The sequence below is a fragment of the Adiantum capillus-veneris genome, chromosome 25, assembly GCF_014529385.1.
Source record: "Adiantum capillus-veneris isolate H3 chromosome 25, ASM1452938v2, whole genome shotgun sequence".
NCBI classification, from domain to species: domain Eukaryota; kingdom Viridiplantae; phylum Streptophyta; class Polypodiopsida; order Polypodiales; family Pteridaceae; genus Adiantum; species Adiantum capillus-veneris.
The window spans coordinates 34,503,862-34,515,820 of NC_140955.1; positions in this window are offsets into that span (position 1 = coordinate 34,503,862).

Consider the following 11,959-nt stretch of genomic DNA (forward strand, 5'->3'; position numbering starts at 1 on the left):
TCTGTCTTAACCCGAAAAAGTGCATTTTTATGGTTAGGCAAGGCTGCATCTTAGGACATAATCAAGAAATGGCATAATCACTGACTTAGACAAAATCAAAGTCATAGTAGACTTACCCAGGCCTACTACTGCCAAACAAGTACAATCCTTCATGGGACACTGGATATTATCGAAGATTCATATATATGTATTCACTCATTGCACAACCTGTGTATCGCTTATTAGTCAGCTTCGACTAGACTGAGGAGTGTGAAACTTCATTCCAAAAGCTTAAGAAAAACCTTGTATCAGCACCTGTACTTAAAGCACCAGATTCGAAAAAGATATTCCATGTTCACATTGATGTATCTCCATATGCAATTGGGAGTATTCTGGCTCAACCTGGAGCGGAACAATGGATTTCCCAGTTTTTTATGCAAGCCGACAGTTAAATAGTGCAAAAAAGAACTACACAACCACTGAAAGAGAGGGGTTAGGAATGATCTATGTTGTAAATGAATTTTGGCATTATTTGCTCGCAAACAAATTTGTGTTCTTCACAGATCATCAAGCTCTTTTGTATCCGGTAAATAAACCATGCAATACAGGAAGAATTGTATACTGGTTTATTATATTGCTAGAGTTTGACTTCACAGTGGTAGTCAAAAAGGGTAAAACTCATCTACGGGGGTATAATCTTTCAAGGCTGCAAAACGGGGAAGCTCCTGAAGGTATAGATGATGACATACCTGATGCTTATCTTTTCAATATTGAAATGATACCCAAATGGTTCCAGGAAATTGTTAGCATTCTTTCCTTTGGAGGTAGATTTGATAACAAGGAAGACAAATCCAAACAACAAACAATTCGACAAACAAAAAACTTCCAGTTGATTGCAGTACGGCTGTATCATCTAGGATCGGACCAGATTCTAAGATTATGTATAAATCCAAAGGAATTCAAGTGTTATCTTGAAGAAGCACACATCCACGATTGTGCATTTCATTGTTCAACAATGAAAACACACTAGAGATTGAAACAATTAGGGGTTTATTGGCCAACTATGTATGCTGACACACACGCTTATGTTAACAATTGTACTATATGTAGTTCCTGTAAGGTCCTCCTCTTAGCCTTACTCTTGCTGAAGTATCTAAGCGTCGACTTTCCGAATACAATGGAGTTAAGCACCTTAGCTACCCATGAGATGCTTTCGGTTTTAACCATGGGAACATGGATATAATCAATGCAAAGCTATCCATGAGACACTTTCGGTTATCACTGTGGGAACCTGGATATACCTATGCATGGGATATTAGTTTTATCTCAAGAAAATATAAATGTGCTGATAGCCGTTTTCGGCTCTTTGTAATTGCCACAATGAGTTACTTCACCCTACCAAAATCACCCAAACACTGTGGCTATCCCTACCATTTCACTGTACATAGGCGTGCGTGAGCCACGGGACTTTTCCCATATCTTCTTCAAAAACCCTCAATTAGCTAGTCTATCGGGCTAGTTGAGCCAAAAAAATAAAAATAAAAATAAAATAAAAAATATAAGTATATTATGGCCCATGCATATGTAAATATTTCTTTGTATATAGGGCCTAAATAAAAGATTTTTTCATAATTATTTTGGTATTTATTTAAATATTTCTACCTAGGTGTGTGTTATTTATGCTCTGTACATTGCCTCACCATTACCACAATTTTTTCTTACCATTTTTCATACTCTTTATTCCATATAGAAATATTTTCATGTAAGCTTCTCTTATATTTTGTGTAACTCCATCCCAACAAAAATCCAAAAAAACTAGTTCTATTTATGTGTATATTTTTTTCACTATTGTGATTTTTTCCTTCCTACATATATTCTCTATTACTCTCATAAATTAGACCACCAAAAATATTCATCTTTTTATGGTAGACTTATAATGAGAGAGATTTATTTTGACCCCTTTATATTTTTCCACCTATATTATTTATATTTGACATGTACATATTTTTTAGACCCCTCAATATTTGATTTTCTTAGTTGTACTATTCACTTATATCCTAATCTCAACAATATCTTCAATTATAGACCTACCAAATAAGGTCAAGGGTAGGTGGCATGCATACATGTACTATGGAGGGCTCACTCTTGGAGGTATTCAAAAGAATCATCCAAAGAAGGACCCCACAAAGACCTTGTGCAGTGGGAAAAAACGGTCGGTTTTGCTGAATTTTTAAAGTTCACTTGCTCTCCGAATTTGAAAAGGTGATACAAACAAAAGTTGTAGCTCGTGGGCTGAACTTTTGCCTCAAATTTTTTCATATTTTTTTGAGCTACGAGCTGTGAGCTATGATTTTTTTAGTGGACCCCAATTTTCCCATGCTATGCAGCCACACTCTCTCTTCCACTTTATCATTTTGCTCTTTCACACACACTTCTCCACTCATCATCCCCATCTTTCTCACCACTCCTCTCTGCACCCTACTCACCTTCTCCTCAACCTTGAAGAATAAGAGAAACCATGGTGAACTCATACCTCCCACACACAATTCCATTCCAAAATTGACCACCTAGTCTCATTTTTCCTCCTCCAATTTACCCATATCTATCAAAAAAACCACAAAATTCAGCCTCTTCTCTTAAAAGACAACATCATGGTGGTTGATTACTCAGCTTCAATTACCTTGTCTCTCAAGGAAGGTCAAGAGTGGAGAAAAAATGTATCGTCAAAGCTAGTGGACCGTCAACAAGCGTCAAAATCGGCCCTACTCAAGACACTTGGAGCATCAACCTTGTAAGAAATCCACCTTTTCTTACCTCTTAAGAGTTTTTCTTCCTTATTTGTATCCTACATGGATACTCCCATTGTAAATATCCAATTCCATTTGTAAATTAATACTAACTCTACTAACACTAACCCACTATGAAAAGTCCTATCACCTCCATTTCTCTCCTCTCTCTTTCCCCACCAACTTCTTGATAATTCCAAGCAAAAGAAATTAGATAAATTGCTGAAAATCTAACCCAACCATGGTTAGAGAAGTAGCCCTAGCCTTCAAAATTGCTATAAAAGGAGGGTGTAGCTAGCACAAAGGGGGGGCCATAAGCAAGAGCACTATGCTATAGCTTGAGAAGCCAAGCTCAACCTCTCTAGAAGGAGCTCTTGAGTGGAAGCTCATTGTCTTATGCATGTGCATGTGTTGTAATAGGGGATTAGCAAGGGAACTCTATGCCATTGTAAGAGAGAGAGTGATCATTCAATTGAGAGTAGGAAATCTATCATTTCTCCTACTAGTGTAAGCCCAACATTTGCTGAATCAAGGAGGGTGGATTTGGACTAAGCTTGGATATTTTGTCTCCCTTCCAACGTGAAGTAATGGACAACAATGATGCGTAAGTGTCTTGGTGTTTTCTGTTAAGTTCTTGATAGCTTGTTCTCTGGTGTTGTCATCAACCTAGCCATAAATCCCACATACTGTAAGAGGGCGACAGGGTGGAGAGGACTCCCCTGGCTTTAAGACAGTGATTGGGGTGGCTTTTCTTGTGATGTGTTGTGGTGAAATTTACGCAAGATATGTTGAACAAATACTAATTTCACTTTGATTTGTCATGACAGATTTGTAAGAAGGTATTAATGCAACAAGCACCCCCTCCCCCTTTCTCTCTCTTTCTTAAATATATAGTTGTGTTTGCTTGATCATTGCCGATACGTTTCAAAGCAGCCCGAGCTCTCTCTCTCTCTCTCTCTCTCTCTCTCTCTCTCTCTCTCTCTCGTGTTTTAGGGTGTGAGAGTATTCCATTGGTGTTAGGGTTAGTGTAAATTCCTTGCTTGTTTGTGGGTTGCTCTAACGATTCTCCTCTTTTGCGTCCTAGTTCACTCTTAAACTAGGTGGTGCCCCTTGTGTAGTTGGGATTTGGCTGTGGGTTTGTTGTTTTGGTTTGTGTTGTGTTGTGCCCCAGCCCCATTGAGCAGCATGGGAGCCTTGAAGGGTGTCTAGAGGCCACTCTTCTTGTTGCCCGCCCCGGACCGCCTCAAATTGGTGCCCCCACTGAGGACAGGCTTGTGTATGTTTTGTGAAGGCTCAACCTTTAGCATAATCAAGTAGCTTGCATGAATCACGAGAATTTGTATGATCCCTTCATTCCCATTGCAAGGCAAAAGGTACACATAATTGTTAGTACTAAGTTGCAATTTCAACGTGTCATTCGTAGAATTTTAGGTCCTCTTAGGTTGGCCGAGATAAACGCTTCAGTAAATCCTTTTATTTTGCCTCTCATTAGGTACGACCTTAGTTTGGACGTCTATATTTTTGTTTTGTTTTAAGCATTAGGACATGCATAGGCCATGGATAATGGCCCAGGAATAGAGGTTTTTCCCTTTCATTTTACTCCACACATTAGAATAAACGTTGCAATTAGTAGAAAGATCCATTTTCAACAACGAATGGTGTTCATGTTTGGTGCCCAAAGAGCAGGAGAAATTCTTGCATCACCAAACCCTGTCATTCTACCTCTCATCAACTACCACACTTCTTTTGATGTACATGTGTTCATTTTATTTTAAAATGAAGTGCAGCCCGGCAAAATAGTGTGTATGTTTGTTTTTTCTTTGTCCAAGTTGTTACAAGAAACAAAAAACCGATCATTTGTTCTAACTGGGAATGTGTGTGCAATGGTTCAATCCTTAGAGATCTAGCTCTATTACCAATTGAGTTGCAGGAGCAAGTAGTAAGGCGTCTCCCTCATAACAAGAGGGTGGTGAAGTTAAGACGGAAGGTCCTACGCGTGGATTCCATTTTTCTCTTGTTGTTGGGCACTAAGGAAGACCACGCATTCATCCAACTAGTGTGTGCCCTAAGATTGGTAAATAGAGTGAAATTTGGCGTTTGGCGAGTGCATTTCACCATTGAGGAAGACTCTTCAGGAAACTTGCGGCCAGAGTTCACGCTTCATAGACTCACATTTGGTGAATTTTTCCCTCATTTGCGTTTTATTAATAGTCTTCCTTTCTCTTTCAACAAAGGAGATAGGGAGCTATTTAGAGCTTGTCTTAATAAAGAGAGCATAGAGAAGATTGCAAATTTGTATAAATTCTCATCCTTCTCTACTTTCTATGACACTTTGTTCATAGAGACATTGTAAATCTCTTTATGCTTTTGAATGATTTAACCATAATCCTAAGGAGTTTTTGTCCAGGAATTTTGTAGCACAAGTGGAGTCTTTAAATCTTGCAAACTTGATTGGACTTGATGAGGATGTTCTTTATGAAATTGTGAGAAGGTTGCCTCACTCCGACTGTGTGGAACTCGAAGGAAAGGAGCTCCTAGTCAATTGCTACTTTCTCACGGCCTTCGACGAGCATGAAGATCTAGTTTTTATACAAACCGCTTGTGCATTGGGAATTGTAGAGCAAGTGCAATTTATCACTTGGGACGTGGTTGCTCTTTTGGATCCAGAAAATGAAGTTCTAGAGATTTCTGTTTATTGCCTTGGCTTTGAAGAATTTCAACCCTTCTTAGAGCTCATCAATAGTCTACCCTTTTGTTTTGATCAAACAAATCGAGACCTTATTGAAGCTTGGATAGCTGAAGAAGAAAACCTAGAGTGGTATTTTCTCACTTCTTCATTTGCAGGCGAGTGGTTCTAGATCTCTATTGTACCCTTATTGTAACTCGTGTTGTAATCTTTCATAATAATGGAGAGCCAACGCCAAATGTCTGGATATCCTCTTTTCTTTGGAGAGCCTGGAGAGGATGCAGAATTATTTTTAGCAAATTTCAAGATGTCTTGCCGTATCAAGAGGATAGTAACCGATCAAGAACGTGTAGAAATGTTTGAGGTGGTCCTTAGGAAAGATGCTAGTACTTGGTTTGACTCTTTGCCTGAGGAAGTTAAGGGGAATTACACAGAAGTTTTGAATCGTTTTAAGAGATACTTCTTTGATCCCCAAAACACTCAAAAACTATGGCAAGACATTGTTTCTCATAAGCAAAAAGACTTAGATGACTACTACTTGTACAAGCAAGAGTTTCTACGTCTTTGGGCTCTATGGATACGAAATGTTGCTAACCCTGGTGATGGTGCATAATTTTTAAAGAAGGAGAGGTTCATAGCCGGACTCTTTCCTGACCTTAACGTAAAAGTTGAGGCGGGTGCACCTGCTACTTTTGATGCAGCGGAAACTAGGGCTGCTGAGAAGTATAGGAAACTCAAGTGCTTAAGGGGAGAGGTTCCAATAGAAGGTCTTAGACCCAAAGGTAAGTCACAAGCATCAACATCTAGGGAGCTTCCTGAGGTAACGGCGGAAGTAATTGAGAAGTTAAATGAATCTTTAAGCAGCCTGTCAATTCACCTTGCACAAGCTGTAGGTCCAAAGGGACAAGCAAAGAAGTCAGAAGAGAGAGAGCCACGAACTAGGAGAGTCTTGCAATGTTGGAATTGCGGAGAGTCTGGACATGGGATGTATAATTGTCCTTGGCCCCGTGGAGAGCCAGGGAGACCTAACTTGAATTACCCAGTGATGAATGCAGGAGAAGGAGCTGGTCAACAACCAAGGCTTCTACAAAGGCCAAATGGACCAAGACCACCTCCACAAGGGGTAGAAGGAGTTCCACCTTTGCCAGATCCAAATGTGCATGTGGTAGAGGTGACAAATTCAAATGAGTTTGACATGGAAGCCAATGGCATTAAGCGTGGCCGAGGAAAAGGTAAAGAGAAAGAGGGTGTCCCATCACAGAGTGACCATGGACAAGGCAAGAAGGCAAAGGAGACCAAGGAAGCTAAGAGGACTCGACGTCGTATCAATCTCCAAGACTTCCCTCTTGGACATGGTATGGCTCCATACAACCTGTTGGAAGATATGCGAGGTAAGGGTCCTGATATCTCATGGCCTCAGTTTCTTGCATTATGCCCACAAGTTAGGAGGGATTTAACAAAGGCAGTTAGCACTAGGAGAAAGGTAAAAGAGAGTTTTCCTGTTGTAAAAATTGCACATGCTGAAATGAACGAGGATATTACACCTGTGCTAGATTGTTACATAAAAGGAAGATTGGTTAGGAAAGGTCTAGTGGATGGGGGTGCACAAATTTGCATCATGACAGAAGGGCTCATGCAAAGACTAGGCATGCACATCCATGAGACACCTGAAATCAAAGTGAAAATGGCAAACAATAGCAAGGCTAGGTGCGTAGGCATTTGTAAAAATGTTTTTGTGGAGGCCTTTGGCATTAAGAAGGCAGTGGATTTTTATGTTATGTCGACCAAGGGAAGTGGTTATCCATTTATCCTAGGAAGACCATGGCTAATGAAAATGCGAGCTTTGCAGGATTGGGAGAGTGGGAAATTAATTTGCAGGAATGACAATCATAAGAAGGTTGTCTTTGACATGAAGGAGCAACGCCAAGAGGAGCTCCATGAAGAATCATCTCAAAGTGAGACGGAAGAAGGTTGGACCGATAGCACTTCAGAAGAAGAAAGTAGCGGCAGCATTACTGAAGAGGAGTCTTCCATCGAAGTCATGGGGGTAAGATTTAAGCCAAGCATCCAAGAGACCTCTTGTCAAGGCTTGGAGGAGGTAGGTCCTCAAGAGAACCAAAAGGTGGAAGATGAAGGAATGCTGGAAGGTATGCTATCAACAACACTTACAAAGGATGAAAGAGGGGAGTTCAAATGTGTGCTAAGGAAGTTTCCTAGGCTTTTTGCTAAAGACTACACCGATGTGCGTGGAGTAGATACTGTTCAACACAAAATTGAGTTGAAGCCAGAGGCCACACCTAAGGCTCAGAAGCTACGAAGGCTAGGAGTCATCAAGGAGCAGGCTTTACTCAAGGAGGTAAGAAAGCTTCTAGCAGCAGGTTTCATTTATCCAGTGGAGAATTCAGAGTGGGTCTCTCCCGTTGTTGTCACTCCTAAGAAAAACGGAAAGTGGAGGGTGTGTGTGGATTACCGTCCACTCAATGAGGCAACAAAAAGAGATCACTTTCCCCTCCCATTTCAGGATGAGATACTAAATGAGGTAGCTGGTCATGAGAAGTACACTGTGTGTGATGGCTACTCAGGTTACTTTCAAATAGGGATTGCATTGGAGGATCAATTGAAAACAACCTTTATCACTCCTTGGGGTTGTTATGCTTTTAGAGTCATGCCATTTGGCCTGACAAATGCTCCTGCAACTTTCCAACGCTTCATGAACATGGTGTTTCAAGCATTCTTTGGAAAGTCCATTAGGGTTTTTATTGATGATTTTTGCATTTATAGCTCAAAATCATTGCATCTACAAAGGGTAGAAGAAGGTTTAAAGAAGCTCTATGACATGGGAGGTCAACTCAACCTCGACAAGTGTCACATAGCTGAGGATGAAGTGATCTTGCTTGGTCACAAGGTTTCCTATAAAGGCATTGAGGTGGATCCTTCAAAGTCAAAGGCTCTTATTGAGCTCCCATCACCCAAGAATCTCAAAGAGGTCATATCATTCATTCAAAAAGTGAAGTATATGTCACGCTTTATTCACTTAGCTTCGGAGTTGCTTCATCCTTTGCAAAAGTTGACACAACAAGTAGAATTTGCATGGTCTGATGAGCTTGAAGAGTATTTTTGTAACATTAAAGTCATTTTGTCTGAGCTACCAACACTCATGCCTCCTTGTTGGGAGTACACATTCTTTGTTAGCTCTAGTGCTGGGAAAGAAACAATTGGTGCTGTGTTGCTACAACAAGATCCCCACAGTACAAGGATGCGACCCATCTACTTTGCTAGTAGGGTCATGAATGCTTTGGAGAGAGACTACACAGAAGCAGAACTCATGATGCTTTCTCTCATGTTTGCGGTGAGAAAGTTTAGATCCTATCTGCTACCAAAACCTTTTGTAATTCTCACTGCAGAAAATTTGTTCCCTTGGGTGTCATCTCAAATGAATCTTAGTACTAGGATCTCAAAGTGGATTATGGAGTTGCAAGAGTTTCAATACTCTTTCAAGGTAGAAGATAGTGTGCGTGCACAATTGGCAGGGATTCTCACTTATAGGGTGCACGAAAAGGAGATTAAGGTGCCTGAAGTAAAGACCCTACCATTGCCACCACCAAAAAGTATTCCTAATGCTTTTACCTTGTTCTTTGATGGAGCTTTTCATCGAGCCACAGGAAAAGCAGGGGGAGGGCTAGTGTTGCTCAACCCAAGTGGAGAGGTGGTCATGAAAGAGAAGTTCAATCTACCAAGTTCAGCTAGCAACAATGAAGCAGAATACGACACACTAATTCATGGTTTGAAGATGTGCATTGGCCAAGGGATACAACGCCTCATGGTAAAGGGAGATGCACTTCTCATTGTTAAACAGATTTTAGGCATTTGGGCATGCAAGAATGAGAGCTTACGGACAAAAGTTCATGCCATTCGTAGATTGTTTAATCAATTTGAAGAAGTGCAACTATATCATATTCCTAGGAAACAGAATGAAGATGCTGATTTACTTGCACAACAAGCCGTTGCATGTGTAAAGAAGGAAGTGCTGGTCATCATGGTGGCGGCTGCTGTGAAGCAACCGAGGTACCAGGGATTGGAGTCATTGGCTCCCATCATTGGCCACATTTTGGAGGGTGAGTTTCCACCAGACTTCACGAAGTCTTAGAAGAGGAGACTCATGAAGAAGGCAAGCGTATATCTCTTCCTAGAAGGCTCCCTCTATCAAAGAGGGAGGGATCAAGTATGCAGAAGAGTACCAACTATTGAGGAAATTCCAGCCATTCTAAAAGGTTTGCATGAAGAAGCATGTGGTGGTCATTTTGCCCAAGAATTAACTGTGAAGAAGATTTTGCTTGCGGGGTATGTTTGGCCAAGTCTGCATGTGGATGTCCAACATTGGTGTAAAAGTTGTCACAATTGTCAGGTAAATGGGAATAGAAGATTGGTTTATGGTCCAAGGCAAATCGTGCTTGCAAATGGACCGTTTGAAAAGTGGGGCATTGATGCTATGGGTCCTCTGCCTAGGACAAAAAATGGTAAACTCTACATTCTAGTGGCTGTAGACTATATGACTAGGTGGGTGGAAGCACAAAGTGTGGCAAAGGTAAATGAGAAGACAGTGAGCAAATTCGTCTACACTCACATTTGTTGTAGATTTGGCACACCTTTGGAGATTGTTTCTGATAATGGTCCAGGGTTTAGAAAGGGATTGCTCACAGAAATCTGTGAAGAACTTCACATTCTACATCGTCACAGTACACCCTACTATCCCCAATCAAATGGTTTGGTAGAAAAAGCTAATGGTGTCATTGCAGGCATCATTAGAAAGATGGTGAAAAACAAGACAAAGTTGTGGGATGACTTCTTGGATGGTGCCTTGTGGGCGTATCGAACCACATATAGGGAAGCCACGGAGTTCACACCATTTCACTTGGTCTATGGTCAAGAGGCTTTACAGCCAATTGAACTAAACATTCCAACAATGCGACTTCATGACAAAGCAGCACAAGATGATCAAGAAGCATGGATGGATCGACTTCTTACCTTAGCTGAGCTTGAGTGGAAAAGAGAAGCAGCATACGAGTGCTACAAGAGGAAAGCTACGCAGGTGAAGGAGAAGCTTGACAAGAAACTAAAGGACAAAGGCATCAATGAAGGAGATCTGGTGCTAAGGTATGACAATCGACTCGATAATCGTTTTGATGCCAAGTTTGAAACTAGATGGCAAGGGCCATACATAGTCAAGAAGGCTTTCAATTCAAGTTACTATCAGCTTATGGACTTGAATGGTAAAGAGCACTCCAGGAAAGTAAACGGGTATCGCTTGAAGCCCTATTTGAGTCGCCTTCTACCAAAGGATCTACCAAAGATCTGTCCAAAGGCCGTTGTCTCATGTAAGTATTGCTACATGAAGCATGAGTGTAACTCCAGCCAAAATTCTGAGGGGCCAAACAATAAAGATCTCGTCAAGGACTCTGAAGCACTCTCTTTGGAAAAGATGCTCTATGATGGTACATGAATATACCATCATCCAGGGGGAGGGCTAATGATAGCCGTTTTTCGGCTCTTTGTAATTGCCACAATGAGTTACTTCACCCTACCAAAATCACCCAAACACTGTGGCTATCCCTACCATTTCACTGTACATAGGCGTGCGTGAGCCACGGGACTTTTCCCATATCTTCTTCAAAAACCCTCAATTAGCTAGTCATCGGGCTAGTTGAGCCAAAAAAATAAAAATAAAAATAAAATAAAAAATATAAGTATATTATGGCCCATGCATATGTAAATATTTCTTTGTATATAGGGCCTAAATAAAAGATTTTTTCATAATTATTTTGGTATTTATTTAAATATTTCTACCTAGGTGTGTGTTATTTATGCTCTGTACATTGCCTCACCATTACCACAATTTTTTCTTACCATTTTTCATACTCTTTATTCCATATAGAAATATTTTCATGTAAGCTTCTCTTATATTTTGTGTAACTCCATCCCAACAAAAATCCAAAAAAACTAGTTCTATTTATGTGTATATTTTTTTCACTATTGTGATTTTTTCCTTCCTACATATATTCTCTATTACTCTCATAAATTAGACCACCAAAAATATTCATCTTTTTATGGTAGACTTATAATGAGAGAGATTTATTTTGACCCCTTTATATTTTTCCACCTATATTATTTATATTTGACATGTACATATTTTTTAGACCCCTCAATATTTGATTTTCTTAGTTGTACTATTCACTTATATCCTAATCTCAACAATATCTTCAATTATAGACCTACCAAATAAGGTCAAGGGTAGGTGGCATGCATACATGTACTATGGAGGGCTCACTCTTGGAGGTATTCAAAAGAATCATCCAAAGAAGGACCCCACAAAGACCTTGTGCAGTGGGAAAAAAACGGTCGGTTTTGCTGAATTTTTAAAGTTCACTTGCTCTCCGAATTTGAAAAGGTGATACAAACAAAAGTTGTAGCTCGTGGGCTGAACTTTTGCCTCAAATTTTTTCATATTTTT